The sequence below is a fragment of the Harpia harpyja genome, chromosome 8 (assembly GCF_026419915.1).
Source record: "Harpia harpyja isolate bHarHar1 chromosome 8, bHarHar1 primary haplotype, whole genome shotgun sequence".
NCBI lineage: Eukaryota > Metazoa > Chordata > Aves > Accipitriformes > Accipitridae > Harpia > Harpia harpyja.
The window spans coordinates 11165077-11180473 of NC_068947.1; the positions used below are offsets into that span (position 1 = coordinate 11165077).

At 42.6% G+C, this 15397-nt stretch overlaps 1 long non-coding RNA gene across 1 annotated transcript in view; it reads right to left on the reverse strand.

Annotated features, from left to right (window-relative positions):
• LOC128145311 (uncharacterized) overlaps positions 1–11976 on the reverse strand; it is a 75415-nt gene extending 63439 nt beyond the window's left edge. The window contains exon 1 of the long non-coding RNA XR_008236421.1: positions 11866–11976. This is a non-coding gene — a long non-coding RNA (uncharacterized LOC128145311). The remainder of the gene's footprint in view (positions 1–11865) is intronic.
• Positions 11977–15397: the final 3421 nt, after the last annotated feature.

Here is a 15397-nt window from a genome sequence, read left to right on the forward strand (position 1 = left end):
GGAACTCAGACTGTCTCACCAAATGCTTTCCACTAGTAGATCCCAAAGTGAGTTAGGAAGAAATGCAAGTGCTACTCTCACTATTTCACACTCACACAGGGGTACTGGTTTCCAGAGAAGTGAAGGGAGATATCTTGAGAAAAGAGGTCAGGAGCAGTAAAGTCATGGAAAAGCACAAGGCTCACCTAAATCCCAAACCAGAGCATGACCATCCCCCTGCCTCCTATGGAGTTTTCCATCATCAGAGGAGACCCAACCACCCTGTTAAAGCACCCCACTCCATTCCAGTAAAAGCAAGAAGAATAAGATGGAGGCCTTTCTCATTCCTAATCAAGTTTTTTCTGCTCTGTAGTTGACTTACATGTAAACCACAGCCTACTTTTGCACCAAACGTTACTAAAAAGGAATGGTGCCACTTGTACGCTGAGCACTTTAGCTCTGACTCAGCCCAGGCCCACTGGACCTTTAGACCATGGCTGATCCCTAAGGTAGCACTAGGGCCTCTGATGGACACCCGAAGCAGGGCTCCAACCACACGGCAGCACCTCTTTCACCGTGCATTGAACACGGAGAACATGACGATGGTTCCCATTGCTCCCTCAAAACAACTTGGCAAAGACAAATTGGGTTTCAATTTCATTTTGATTTCAGGCTGCCCTGCACGTGACTGCATATTGTACCTCCCATAAGAAAAAGCAAGAGCTTTCCCTAGGGTGTCCCAGGAAGGCCCTGTCCTGAAATCATTGCAGAGAAGGCAGCTGTACAAATCATTTTTCTATTAACGAAAACAAGATGTGCAGAGCAACATGCTTGGCTCCAGAACCCGAAGATAAGGCAGGATGCGGGAATTGCCTCCCACCCTGGCCACGAACCCAGAACCACATCCTCTCTCTCAGGAACGACCCACTGTTTTTTCCTCTGTTGCCTACTACAGACCACGAAAATGGTGGCCATCCCACTCCAGCCTAAAAGGGATTGTTTACCCTGTTATGAATACCATGCCTTGGCAAAGTGGGATTTTTTAGCAGCCCACAACTAGTCGAATCACAGCCTCTGAAACCGGAGTGCAGAGATGCACTCCTGCTCTGCGAGGGCTCCCTTCCCATCCTGCAGCAGTTTTCTGCTTCTGATAGTTCAACAACGTGCTCTTCAAAACACAGAAATACAAATGGAACCACTTTTCCACCTCTCTTGGTTTTAAGTAGACAATGGTCTTTTCATATCCCCCAGACTAAAATATGATGAGATAGCTTTGCTTAAACCTGTACACTAATGTACATATTTTCATGCTGAGACAATGTTTAATAAGCTCAGTCCTGCCTAACTGAACAGCTTCTATCCAACAAGCACTGCTTAGGTAGGTTCACAACCATTAAAACCCAAACTTGAAAAAATTACCTGGATATCCTTCATTATTATAGCAGCATCCCTAGTAAATAGGGAATCATGATTGGAGTTATAACACTGTGTTGATTCCCATCTTCCTCTATTAGCAATCCCACTAAAGCCCAGGACAAGCCTATCCTTAGGTGATCAACTAGTGAGCATTCAATACCACTGGCATTCAGTTAGCAGCTCTTGTGCAAGCTCTGGAGGGGCTCAATTTCTACAGTGAGTATTATTCTCTCTAAAATAGGACAGAACTCCATGAAGAGCAAGCCTTTTTGCAGCTGTGATGGAGTCACACTCCCATCTATTCCAACAAAAGGACGAAGCCCAGAACAGTCAGAGTTGACAGTATAAATTAATCCCTCTTAGTCTTGCAGTTTAATCTCAAATGCCACTAACGTACATTTGTTTAAAAACAATCAACTGGTCTCTATTTCAATAGTGGTTTTGTATGCTCTAGAATCAATTTTCCCTATTTGTACTCTCTTCCATCCCTTCACGAGTTTAATCGCCTTATTTAAAAATGAGCAAGAACTATAAATATCTAAAAAAGCAAACCTTTCAGCCATGAGGCTGAGTGGAGACATGCATATCAGTAAACACATTTCCTGAGTAATAGCACACTACGCAGTTTGTAAAATGCAATTACGCAGTAGCAACTCTTATCAGGAAACGTATTTACACTGATTCCTTGTAGCAATAGATCAAAGAACTTATTTTACTGACCTATATCTGTACTTAATTGTACAGCAGTTTCTTACATAAATAAGCAAATCATCTTCCTTTTTCTGAATAATTTCCTACTAATGGACAGCAGTTTTCCTGACATAGATGCTTTCCAAAGATTAATTTTTGAAAACTAAAACTGGTGTCTGAACTTAATATAACTCATCATTAGGAAATTGCAGACATCTGAAACATTGGCTGTCTGTAGAGGAAAAGAAGAGCAGTACACATGAGGCCACCATCCCGAGAAGAGACTAGCGGGTGGCCTTATCACAGAAATAGCTAGATATTTTTTTTATTGTCTATTTTTTCTTTTGTCTCTACCCACCCATAAAACTGTCTAGAAAAGCGTAAGTAATATCCATCCAGCAGAGGAGGACTGAGGAGCATAGAAGGCCCTCAAATCCTGGCTCCCACTCCTTTAGCAGCCAGGGGTGTGCAGGGTTTCTCTGCTTCCCAGCCATCCAACCAGACTGCCATTGAGACAGGACTTCCAGTACAGATGAGCAGCCGATGGCCACTCCTTTAGGGGGGATTTAAAACATTTTGTTTCCATTCTGCTTTAAAAAATCCCCACAAACAGTGTAAGGGCTGCCTACATACAATACATCACCTCTGGACTGCTGCCCTCCATGTAGCCCTACTCATTTAAGGGCCCTGAATTGTTCAGCTGCTTCAGCACAGTCAGGAATACCTGCAAGAGCATTTACAGCAATTAGCAGCATACTCCAGACAGCATCAGCTGTGGTTTTCTGTGATTATTTGTGCCAAGAGCAGCTGCGCTGAGAAGAGGAGCCACAAGGATGAAGCTTTATTGAAGACTGAGTGAGAAGGTCCAAGCCCACAGAGCAGCCCAAGGAACTGGTCCTTCTACCTCCTATTCTCTAGAGCGGCTATGGAAATTTCTACAAAATAATTTTTGTTACAAATTGCTGACTTGTAAAAAACAGAGGTTCTTATGGAAATACAGCTGTTAAAGTGAAACTTTCAGTAAAAATAACAGTTTCTGTTGCTCCAGGAGCCAACATATGTGCTGTGCCAGAGTTGGACTAGGGGTTTCAGTTTCAGGACTAGGTGTGCTCCTGACCAGCATCGTTTGATGCAAAGGAGAAGGAATCTTCTCCAAGCCCACCCACTGGAGTAGTTTCCACTTTTTGTAAATAAAAAACACTTGGAGCAGGAGCATGCATCTGGGTCTCCCTCATCCCAGAGGAGTGCTCAAACCCACACCCACACAGACAACATCTCTTAGAGAAGCACAAGCAACTTATATGGCCAGAGATATTTAAGGAGACCCATCACAGAGCAGCTGATGGACTGGTGTCAGGAGAATCCCTCCTGGCACATGAGAAACCCAGCTCAAGCCAACAAAGGGTATAAACCTGCTTCTCCAATAGTCCCAGTGAGAAGCACAAGTATCAGGCTACCACTTCCAGAACAAACTTGCTCTTTTCCCTCTTTGGAGAATACTTGTAGAGATCTGCTTCATTCCTGAACAGCATGGGAACATTTCCCACCCAGCTCTATTGTCTAAATTTGTTCTTGAAAATGGCAGAACCAGTTACATTAAGGTTTCCTTTGACAAATTTAAAAGTAGGGTGGCAAAATGATAAATCTTGGATTATCTCGATAATTACAGCTAATTCATCATAGCTAATGCAAAAATGCTGGACATTCATTTGTGTTAACTCATTTTTCAGGCAAGGAGTTTTCTATGTCTGGCACAGGCTTCATTTAGGTGGGAAAATAAGTCATCTAACTTGTTTAAGTTAGTATCATCAGAGGAAGAAAATAATCAATGCAAGTCCAAATTGTGAAGGAATTTTGTGAATTTGACATAGTTTTACATGCCAGCAAAACCAAAATATCATCTACAAGCTTCACAAAACCCTAAACTCAACTATCCCTAGTCTGTGGTTATTATGGGAAAAGACATGATACGTTTATCAGTTGAACTGCGTGTGGAGGTTGATCTGTGTCAGCAGACACTGCCATATGTGGCTGGCTTTCCTGTCATTTCTTACATAGATGCTCTGAAGTGTCTGAGTGACATTTACCAAGCTGCACAGGAGAGCGTCACACATGTCCCATGAATTCTAAGAGGAGAAGTGTTGCTGCACTTTTTTTGAAAATTTCCATCATACCTGACATCGTCTAAGCATTTTGCATTTTCAATGAGTGATGACACAGAAGCAGAATAAAAAATGATTATCGTTAATATCTGAGCTTGCGGAATATTTGAAGAAGTTATTTTTGCTTGAAAGAAGGAAAGAAGCTGCCAGTCAACAAAGGCAACCACGGTTTGGAGTGCTGAAGAATAGTTTATATCTGTATCTACCTATACCAAGTAAAGATCCCTTTTAGTGTTCTGGGAGGAAGGCTGGTTTGGGAAGCTGGTTTATTGACTGATGATTTTCTCTAACACAGGATATTTCAATGTTTGCATTATGGACACAGAAGCACACACCTTGGAGGGACAGGAGCAATTTCCTAGTTCAGGGGTTCTGCAGTCACACAGGCAAAGCATTCAAGAACTGAGGACAAACGTCACCAAATGTGGGGCACTAGTCCCTGCCCTTGCAGGTGCCTCCTGAAAGAGAAGCAGCCTCACCTCAAGTACCACACCGGCTCTTGTTCCAGGGGGACACGCTATCGATGAACAACAGTTAACCAAGGAAATCAAAACATTTGGACTCAATTTCCCTGAGAATAAGGAAGGCCACATAAGCTGGAAAATATGGGCCAGTAGTTTTAAGTAAGTGGAAAAGAATTAAAATATTTTCGACACGGTTTAGAAACACTCACCAAATTGTTTTGGTTTAAAAACAGAAAAGCGGCCACTGTACCTCATTATCTTCTACAAGCCAGGCTGTCTGGCCATGCTCCCTTCATGCAACACCTTACAACAGTCTTTACTATTGTTATTATTAGCTTAAGTATAGACTTTTTTTCACGGAAAAAAAAATTAATTCCCAGCTAGCAGAACATTAAAATAAGTATTAGTTACTACTGTTGACAAAAAAAGTGATGTTTAAAATGATCTGTTGATCCATACATGCTAAATTGTGCTTTGAAATGTGCTAATGTGAGTTAACTAACGCATTTTGAAAATACCACCATTTATTTTCCCAGTCCATGTATGTCCTAAGGGAGTTAATGAAAAAGAAAGGAGGAAGCCCAAGATATTAAAAAAAATCCAACAGATGCTGATGGATATAGTGGTCCCAAAGAGGTCATTGTTGTCCACACTGGCTATATATGGCTTAAGCTTCCTTTTTACATCAGGATTGTGGGGAAGGAGAGGGTCTGTGATGTGCTGTGTAATTTAATGTCAGGCAAACTAGACTATTTTTGAGACCAGAACCTAGCATTTGTAATAACCAGGTTGTTCATTTAACATGTACTGGCTTACTAAGTAAATTAAAGACTGAGGTGGCAACAATGATAAGCAGTAAATTTGTTTGTTCAGTAGGGAGCTGAAACGTGTCGGCTCACGCTTTGATCAAGTTAAATTGAGAGGTTTCAAAGTACACACAGGAAATGCTCCAACAGATAAACTTTGTCCCTGGAGGTTTGTCCTAGTCACTTTTCAGCCTTCTGCACTCTGTTATCTGTTTTGGCAATTCTGTAACTTTAAACTCAGAGAATCCATGGAGAAAAGTGACAGTGATAAAGGTCAAGAGTTGACTTCTAGGGTGATGGACAACATAAAGTCTCGGTCTTAAGAGACAGGCTATTGGGCAGTTGTTGGTCCTATTTTAAAAAAAAAAAAAAGGAAAAGAAATGGAAAATTAAGTGGTTTTAAAAAACACTTGCTTTAAATGCAGTTAAGGTGGTAAATCATTACTGCAAAGCAGTATCCCCACGTGCTGTGGAGATCAGTACTATGAAGCCTGGCTCCTGAAAGACCTGAGCCTCAGACTCAATTGACTTCAGATCAAAGAAGGAACAAGCTTTCCCTGAAATGCTCCCCGTGGACAGGCGTTTATAAATAAACACTTCCTTACAAGTGGGTTCTCCGCTGTCTAAAATGGTGCCTGTTCACACTGCAGCCTACCCCTCTGTGAGAGCACTACCTGGCAGGTTATTTTCGCAAAGCTTGCAGGAACTTGACTTTCTTTGAGAGATCAATTGGTTGAAATTTGTCAATAGGTTCAAAAGATTTCAGGGGTGTGGAAGTGACGGAGATACAAGCGTATGCAGCAGGATTGCATAAGCCCCATTTCTGCAGGAATCAGGATAAAAAGTTGCAGCAATATAAAAATAAATAACTGAGCAAGCATAATTCCTACAACATACCAGTAGATAGCCGAAACTTGGTTTCTGTTGAGGGCAAAAGGAAAGGGGAGAGCTGTTATTTTCCTTAGTGCTTAGGCATTTTAGCCTGTGATATCTACTTCTTGAGAAGAGAGGACATTTCACACATAAAAACATTTCTTTTCTCTCTGAAATAAGGAACATAGCATCTTCTTATCCTATGAGGGAATAATAAAATCTCCAGAAATTGGCAGAGGAAATAACATTTTTCTTTTGCTAATCATTCATTTAATTCATGGCAACAATACAGATTTATTCATGGAACTCAATGCTACTAATGCTGAGTTTTGTCCATCATATTCAGTGTTTAAAGCTGACAAGTTATTTCACTGCTAGGGATATCAAAGCAAACACAAGTGCATAGATCAGAGAGGTACCTACGTCTGTATGATGAAATAGTCTCCATGGCCATAATACTTTGGAGTGTCCCAGCCTGACCCTAAAGGGAGCTAACTGGCAAAATCACACTCTGGTTACTAAATCTGAATTAACTACCAGCACTGTCAGTATGCAGCATCTCGTATGTAATTCAGAAGCTAACTTCTATAAAATCCCTTGCAAAAATACGTTGCTGAGGTGGGGTTTTAAGATATTTGAAAAGGATCTAGTTTAATTTAAAAATAATCTAATATTCTAAGAATAGTAAAGGCAGTGATTTTGCAGTAATGAAGAATATAATCATTTCTTATTTTACTGATGACCTATGGCACCACAGAAACAGATAATTATTTTCTCATCGATATAGGACCAGCTAAAAAATCCTGCTGTTTGACAGAGCACAACCCCTAACCCAGGGAAGTGACCTATTGACTGAAAAGCAACAGCAAAGCTAACTGATCTGCTAGCCCCGTTAATTTCTCTGATACACTTCTCTTTTGTAGGAGTTAAATATTAGAAACTTCAAGTACACTCCCAGAATCCCACAAATACCTGCTTCTCTCCATTTTCAGTTCGGCTTTGTTTTGAAACAGTATTGTCTTCCCATGTATCTTTTAGTCTTTAAATCCTGTCACATGTTAGATATTTCCCTTTAAAGAAGAACACGTATACAAACACGAAATTTTCATTCTCTCTGATAATTTGGGACAGTGACCATGACTACTGCTGATTACTGTGCCCAGGGTAATATGCCGTGGTGGATATGGTATGTATTTGTCACTGAACAGCTAGGTTAAAATTCAAATGGTTGCTGCACGTTTCTTCTCTTATTTAGTATCTTTATTCACACTCTTATCTCTACACAGTCTTCTGGACAATCCCTTTGTGCTTACAGTTTTCCTGACCCCTTCGTTATCCTACATTAACTTCTTGTTAAAGACTTTCCTGCTGTGAAACCTAGAAACTTTCTTCCTTCCCCCAGTGAGATCTTAACTTAGAAAGAACAGTTATAGCAATAATTCAATTGGGGGAAGAAAAAAAAATAACACAGCTGCTTAGCCATGCTATTCAGAACTACTCTTTTTTTTTTTTTTGCAGCCTTCTTACTTAAATTTTTCACTTTTTTTAGGAATGGAAGCTGTGTGGAGCAGAAATTTTTTTCTCGTCTTTGTTGAAAACACGTAACACTAATTATTCATGCAAAATTAGTTCTAAATTTAAACAAAAAGTAAATCATAACCTGAAATAATTTTTATTTAGAGCTAACAATCACTCCAGACAATTCATAGCAGCTTTAACTGTAAGTGCACAAGCTTAGATTCTTGCTTGAGATAGATCAAAAATACTCCCAAAATAAACTTGTCTGCAGTATTTCCATCAAAACCATATAAGAGCTAGAGACGAAAAATCTTCGAAGTCTGTTGCACCAAGGCAAGAGGTCAAAGTGCTCGTACAAACTGGTAAAGAAGTCATGTTTTATGAGTGACACCGCAATTGCAGAGGTTTGATTTCTGTTTGTAGGACAAGGTCCTCTCATCGATGGAGAACCCACCAGGGAGGGAAAGAAAGGGATCTTTGTCTGAGCAGCAGCACATGACGGGCATCCTTGTGACCGGCCGACTGACGCAGCCCAGCCTGCCGTCGCTCAGGCTCTCCTGCCTCTTGCTGCGCTCCGCTCCCCTGAGCTGGAGCCTGCTCGGCTCTCCACCAACAAAACCTCCAAAAAAACCCAACCCACGACAGCAGCCTTTGAAAGAGGTTCCTGTGTTCAGGGACAAAATTAATAAATAAATAAATAAAGAACAAACTACAGCCCCCTGGGCAGTGCTTGGCCAGGCTGTTCCCAGAACAAGCCTGTTTCTAGATTGCAGCAGGTATCTTTGTCAAAGCTGAAGGGCTCTCCAAGGAAGCGGTCTCTTTTTTTTTTCCTCAGGCATTTCAATGGGAAAGTTAAAAATAAATGAAACGAATCAAAGCCTTTTGGCTGCTGCTGCTTCAGCTGATGCTTCCTCTAGCAAAACACAAGCTCGATATGGTGCCTGAGAGCTCTTCATGAGAGAAAATGGGCTTCTCCGCACAAGATTTTACAAATACAGCCTTCCTTCCTTCCTTATGACTTTGAGTAATGTTTTGCTTCTGAATGTTTATGTTCCCTGCTATCAATGAATATATGAAATGGCTCTTCTGTGCAGTAGGAGGCAACCTAACAAGCCTGAGCTCCACGAGGCTGCTGGGGGAATGTTTACAAATGCTTGGAGAGCATGTGCAAGAGCAATGCAGGCGGTCGGTACCACTCAAGAGAGTCCTCTGCCGGAGCCGGGGACTGTACTGTGCCTGGAGAGGAACAGGCAACCAACCCCAGCAAAAGGGGCACCTTAACTTCCAGCTGGATGGAGGTACCCAAACCTGTGGTCTCAGCTGCGGTCTTGCTAGGTCTGAGGGAAAATCTATAGGCAAGAGAAGGTAAGCTGGACTGATCTGGGATTTATAGGGACGGTCTTACCCTAATTAGGCACTACAGGAAATGGAGGAATGGAGGAATAAATAACATGTTGAAACAATAGAGAGTTGAGGAAGAAAATAATCTCCCTGGGGTTAAAATTGCATCAAATTCTTGGTTTTATCTGGGGAGAGAGGCACAGAACTTATTGGCTGGGAACAAAACAACATTGGAGGAGACTGAAGGGACTGAAGATGGCTTTCCAGGTGGGAGAGAAGTGCCAGCAGGCAGGGAATAGCGCTAAAAGAGTCCAACCCCAACACAGTCTCCCCCCAAAATTTCAATTCAGCTCTTGCAGGGAGTGGAAGTTTAGCGCTCCCTCCAAGGCAGAAGCTAGAAGAGGGGCTAGAGAGGTACACTGCTCTGTTAGGTACAGAGCCAGCAGAAAAAGCTACTGAATGCATGAACTTCCCAGCCACTATAGGATGACAGGGTGAACACAACATTTATAAGTGGTCCAAAAAGAAGCAAATACTTATGTGAAGGAAGCAAATGGCAGCACAGCGTTTTGAAAATCCTCTCATTCTAGGTATTTTCCTGTGGTTTTGCAAGAATGGAGTGGCACAAGTGCCATTAATAAAAAGCCCCCTGCCATCAGAGATCATGTAGAGGATGAATTCAATACTGCCCTTAGACATTTCACAGGAAGCCAGAACATGGTTTTGATGGTATAATGGGTAAGAGGATTTCCATACAGGACATTTTAATAAAAAGAGGAACAGAAGCTGGGTACAGCCAAAGGCTGCTGCCCTACTGGTCAAGGCAGGGGTACAAAGTTCATCATTCCACAAAATCTATCTCACTGCCCAAAATTTTAGCCTGAGAGTACTCAAGAGCAGTCTGTGAGCAAACTATGCAGGGATAGTCAGTCCACAAAGGATGCAGCTCTCAACAGACTACCTGAGAAACGTAATTAGTTGACAAGAACCTGAATATCGGGAGTGAGATAACAACATGGACAAAATCAATTTGCCCACAGACATCCCCCAAGGATTGATCCCGTCCTCCTACAATTTTACACCTCAAGTTAGGAGGTGACATCGTCTACATCAGGCACACTAAAAAACCTGGGAAACAGCATGGTCAAGGAGAAGAGGGGGCATTGGCCCTAGTCTATAGACAACTTGTTGCCATTGCCAAAATGGCCCCAGCAAATCACCTTCCTGTTAAGTTTTAATCTCCTATAGCTGCAATGTAGGAACCAGAAACAGAATATGAGCTCAGGAAAGGCCTGGTCACTTTCTTTAAAGCACAGAGTTCCCAAATGCACAATTTTGAAACAGTCTCAAAATCATATAATAAGAGAAAAAATATCTGCCCAGAAATGATTTCTCCAGAGGCAAAAGGACTGCAGGCACTGTTCGCATTTTGCATATGAATGGACCTGGATTTGCATAACCATGCTGATGGGATTTACATCATTCTTTGGCTATGGAGGAAGTCTTTAAGCAAACTACACTTGGGAAACTGCTTTGTCAAAAGCAAAGCAAACTTTGCAACCCAAACTATATACATACCACTTAAAAGGGAAGAAGGAAAAAGGTTGTTCAGCCGCAGAATTAAACATGGAAAACATTTATCACAGCGCCAGCTGAGGACAAGACCATGTACAAAGTCTTCCAGGCTCCTAGTACAGATGCTGTGATGACATGCTCCTGGCACTGCTGCCCAGGTAAGGGAGAACACTCAATACTAGTCAGAGCTGTGTTCAAAGACATAGGATGGTGATTAGGGGGAAAATTGGTTAAATAGCAGTTATAACGGTTAGGGATTCAAAAATCAAGAAGGTCCAGAGGTGTTTTACAGCAGGCTTGTGTGAAGATCAGCACTGAAGGCACCCTTAAGGTTCACAGCAGATACCAAAACGCTGATCGAGATGAGCAAGAGAGTCCATGGGAAATTGTCTAGGCTTCCAACTTTCCTTTCCTCACCCCCAAGCAAGACAGAAGTACTCCTTATTTACCCTGAATCAGGGATTCATTCACATCATTTTGCAAGGCAGTGTTATCACCAGTGGCAGATCCCCGTCCTGGACTGCACACCTCTTGGAAATGGCTTGTTTATGAACTCTTGCCCTCAATTCCCTGAGATAGCCTCGCTACTGCTAACCTCGTAGTTATACATAACAAATCCATTTCTGCCAGGTGCAGTCAGCCTGACAGAGCAGGGCAGATAGCCACAGCCCAGCATGCAAGACATCAAGCAGTTCATAGTGCAGTACAGGACTTGATGGGTAACGACTCTGCCTCATTGCCTCCGAGTCCAGCGCGTCAGTGAAACAGTCCCAGCACAGCACAGCACCACTACACATGGAGGCAAAAGCAGACCAGCCTACACTTTGCATGGGGTGGTCAGAGAATTGACTCAGAGGAGGGGACACTTGGCCACCGCTCCGCCTGGGAAGACCTAGGGCAGGCGGGGTCCATAGGAGGAGGCAGCTGAGCCTGGCAAGGGGACGCACCAGAACTAACGCCAAAGGGGCTCTAGGTCACCGTGAACACCCTCCAGAGACTGGATGTCCTTCAAACGCTTTTAATTTCCCTTCAAAATTATACCTTGGATTCTTGCCTGTTGGCCAGAGAGGGAAGGGAGACGTGCCCGGCAGCACCCTGTGAAGGCCACGCTGGTCAGAGGGGTGCTGGGCTGGGCTTCTCCTCGCACAGCGCTCAAACTTGCCGGGCGTAGGGGGACTGACAACTGGCTCCTCACCAGGACACCCCGCTTGGCCATCCTCTAGTGGCCACCACCTCCTCCTGCTTCATCACCGCCTGCCCAGCTTCCCAGCCATGGGACTTGGCCAGGCAGCACCCAGGGCGTGGGGCCAGCCTGTCTTCTCCTCCGATCAGTCCACAGCTGTGGGGTGTTCCTCCACCTCCCTCCAAAATCCCGCAGCAGTCTAGCAGACAGGGAAAGCAGCATGGGGCTGGCTAGCCCCAGGCTTCCTGGCCCTTCAAGAGGAAGGCGGCAGGCTCTCTTACACCATCCTTCAATAATTTACTAGACAGGCACTAACAGCTTCCCCCTCTGTTGCAACAAGCAAGTCAAAAACAGTACAGCAGAAGCATCCATCTCTGACATTCCTGCAGGTTTTCTGTAATGGATCACTTTTGATTAATTAGAGAAACAAGTTTGAAACAGCCTGCAGGATACTTGGTGTGTGCTTGTGTCTCAAACTGGAACAGGAAACCAAATCTTTCTCTATAAAACATGAACATAAAAACTTTGCACTTATTGTTTCCACTTTCACAGGGGTACTCTTTTCTCTGCTATCCATGTAGAAAAGAAAACATTTCTAAAACATCTTTGTTATTGTGCTAGACATAAAAATGCAAAAACATTTTTTTGGTTCACCTTTCCCTCTCTGACCTGTGAACGCAGAGCCATTGCTCGACAAAATGTAGCACAAACCCACAGCATACAATTTGTCCTGTAGGCTTACTGTCTAGATTTTCATCAGTTAAAAATTGAGCCAGGGACTGGCTTCCTACAGCTTGTTACGATTTCGACACTTGAAGACTGCTTGTAAGTACAGATTATCTTTGACAAAGTCCCACGATGCTGAATGTGGTACCGATCTCAGCCTGCACATGCAACACCAATTCTGGAGTCTCTTGAACAGCAGTACGCACAGCGAAGAAAACATCTTAAGATGCTCACTGGGAGACTTTTTGTTAATTTTATTATATGTTGCCCAAACCACAAAAAGCTCAAAAAACTGTTAAAGACAGCAACTTTCTCCATTTTTATTCTCAGGAATTAGTCTAAGGCCTTGCACACTTTCCCACGCTCACAGATTGCAGGTTATAAATGCGTGGGAGTAATGCAGTTTCGATCAGTCAGGTAGGCTGGGTTTCTGTTAGCTGGCTGCATACCTTTGAGCCCTATCAGCACACAGTGATCAGTGGAATTCCTGGCATTTTTGTCATAGCATAAGAGGCAGTACTTTACAGAGTAAATACCAATGACCTGCTGTTCTGTCAGGGCTCTGTACTTACCTTTTATTTTCAAGTCAAAGGTTAGGCCTATTTATGTAAATCCTCAGCCACGGGCCAAGTAATCTGACCTCCTGGTTTTCATTCTCCTAATTGTTTCAGGTATTTTTCTTGAAAAGTTTGGTCAGTTAAAGCTAGGGATCTTTTTTAAGGCGCCTTTGAAGGGCTCTAGGGGCTTTCATAGCCCACCCAGTTTGCAAAGTGGAAACATCAATGACCTGATGCCCTGGGCACTTATTTAAAATTCATTACCAGGAAATAAGGTTTTGATATATAGCCCCTCCATTCTGAAGAATATCTTAGGGACCACATGCATGCCATTTTTTACTTTGGATTATGTGATCTCTGAAGCCACATAGAGAGGCAATAATAAATTACACTCCTGTTTGCCCTTCATTTCTAATAAGAACATTATTCAGCTGTAGATAGTTTTGACTTTCCACATGCTGGCCACTGCTTCCAATTCCTTTGTTACTTCACACTTTGCCATGTCATTTTATTCATAAAAGGGTGTCCAAAGCTGTATAACATGAAAAAGAAACTTACTGGTTTTCAAGCCTTTTCTCTGAGATTCAGCACTGGTTATGTTCTAAGATTAAAAAGCAAGATTAATATCTTCTGAATAAGGGAGAAAAACACTCAGTTTACTCATACATGAAGGAGATTTTGTCCTATCACCCACCAGCATAGAAGCTACGTATTTCCCATATGACCAAGAACAGCCATAGATAACTCCATTGTGGGAGTTATTCTGTCCCTTTTTCAGGTATATTAGAACTTGAAACCCTTATCAGATCATTACTTCCTCTTCTGACCATGGATAATCCACATAAAATGCATGCTATCGCATTTCAGCATTTATTTCTGCCCTGTTCTTGCTCCCATTAAATGTCACTTTAAGGTATGCACTGGAGAAGGATAATTAATATAAGAAGAATATGTTTTTTAAATGGTGCTGGTACCAGAGCTCATTCTGCCATCTGAAAGCAGCAGCTTTAAACTGGAATTTGGCTTCTGTATTTGAGGCCTGTGGGGAATGAAAGCACAATCAGAGAGATGAAGTTTCAACTTCTGGGGCATTCATTATATGGCTAATTCTCCAGGTGTATTCCTTTTAATTATTGGAATAGTCATTTGTCTGCTCCTGGTGAAAAAGGGGTTGCAGGAAACCAGGCTAAGTGAAAAGCACCATTTACATTCTTCACTGTTATGTGCTATTGCCTTGAATTACAATGTTCATTTTTTCAACCCTCAGGTAACTACAGCCTCATTCTGAGGAAAAAAAAAAACCAAACAAACCTGCATCCCATACCCAGCAACAAAGGAACACTGAGAAAACATTAAGGAAGGAAGGTCAAGTCCCTCCATCTGAAACCGTTAGTAGCTAAAACATGTAGGCTGGGCTAGAGTTAGCAGAAATTGCTAAGGTAAACAGATGAGAGATGGAGGCTTAAAATAATGGCAATGGCTGGCAAGTAGAAATAGAAGTCAAACTGTCAGAAAAGGTGAAATTACAGGCAGGCTCTCAGGCCTTCACAAAATGTGGAACCCACACTTAGGAGAGAAATTGTTTTTTGGGACTTCTCCCCACCTTTCATGATTTCACAGGCCACTTCCCACGCTCAGCTACAATTGTTCAATATCTCTGCAGCAACTACAACTACTACTTACATGCCAACTTTTGAAAATACTTTGTCTTTCTTTGAACTGAAGAAGTCGGCATTGTTTGGTAAGGCAAGTTCCCAGGGGACACTGTCTGAGAGCATGCTCTGAAGCACTGCTTCCTACTAGTAATCCCAAAGTGCACATTTTTGTTGTTACTTCTGGACCCCTTACAGGAGAAGACAGGACCAAATCATTACCACACTGAGCTTTATTGCTTTTTTCACATAGCCATCTTCCGAACATAAAATGGAAGTGACTGCATAGCCTGCCTATGCCCAGAGGATGAGTGATGTTATTAAGATTCACCACAAGCACTTTTAGCACATGCAGCCAAACTCTCCATGCCTCTGTCAGCCTTGCCTCCACCAACATAGCATACATGGGGCTACAGAACAGCCAAGGGAAGGGCACAAAAGAAAGCCCATGGGGT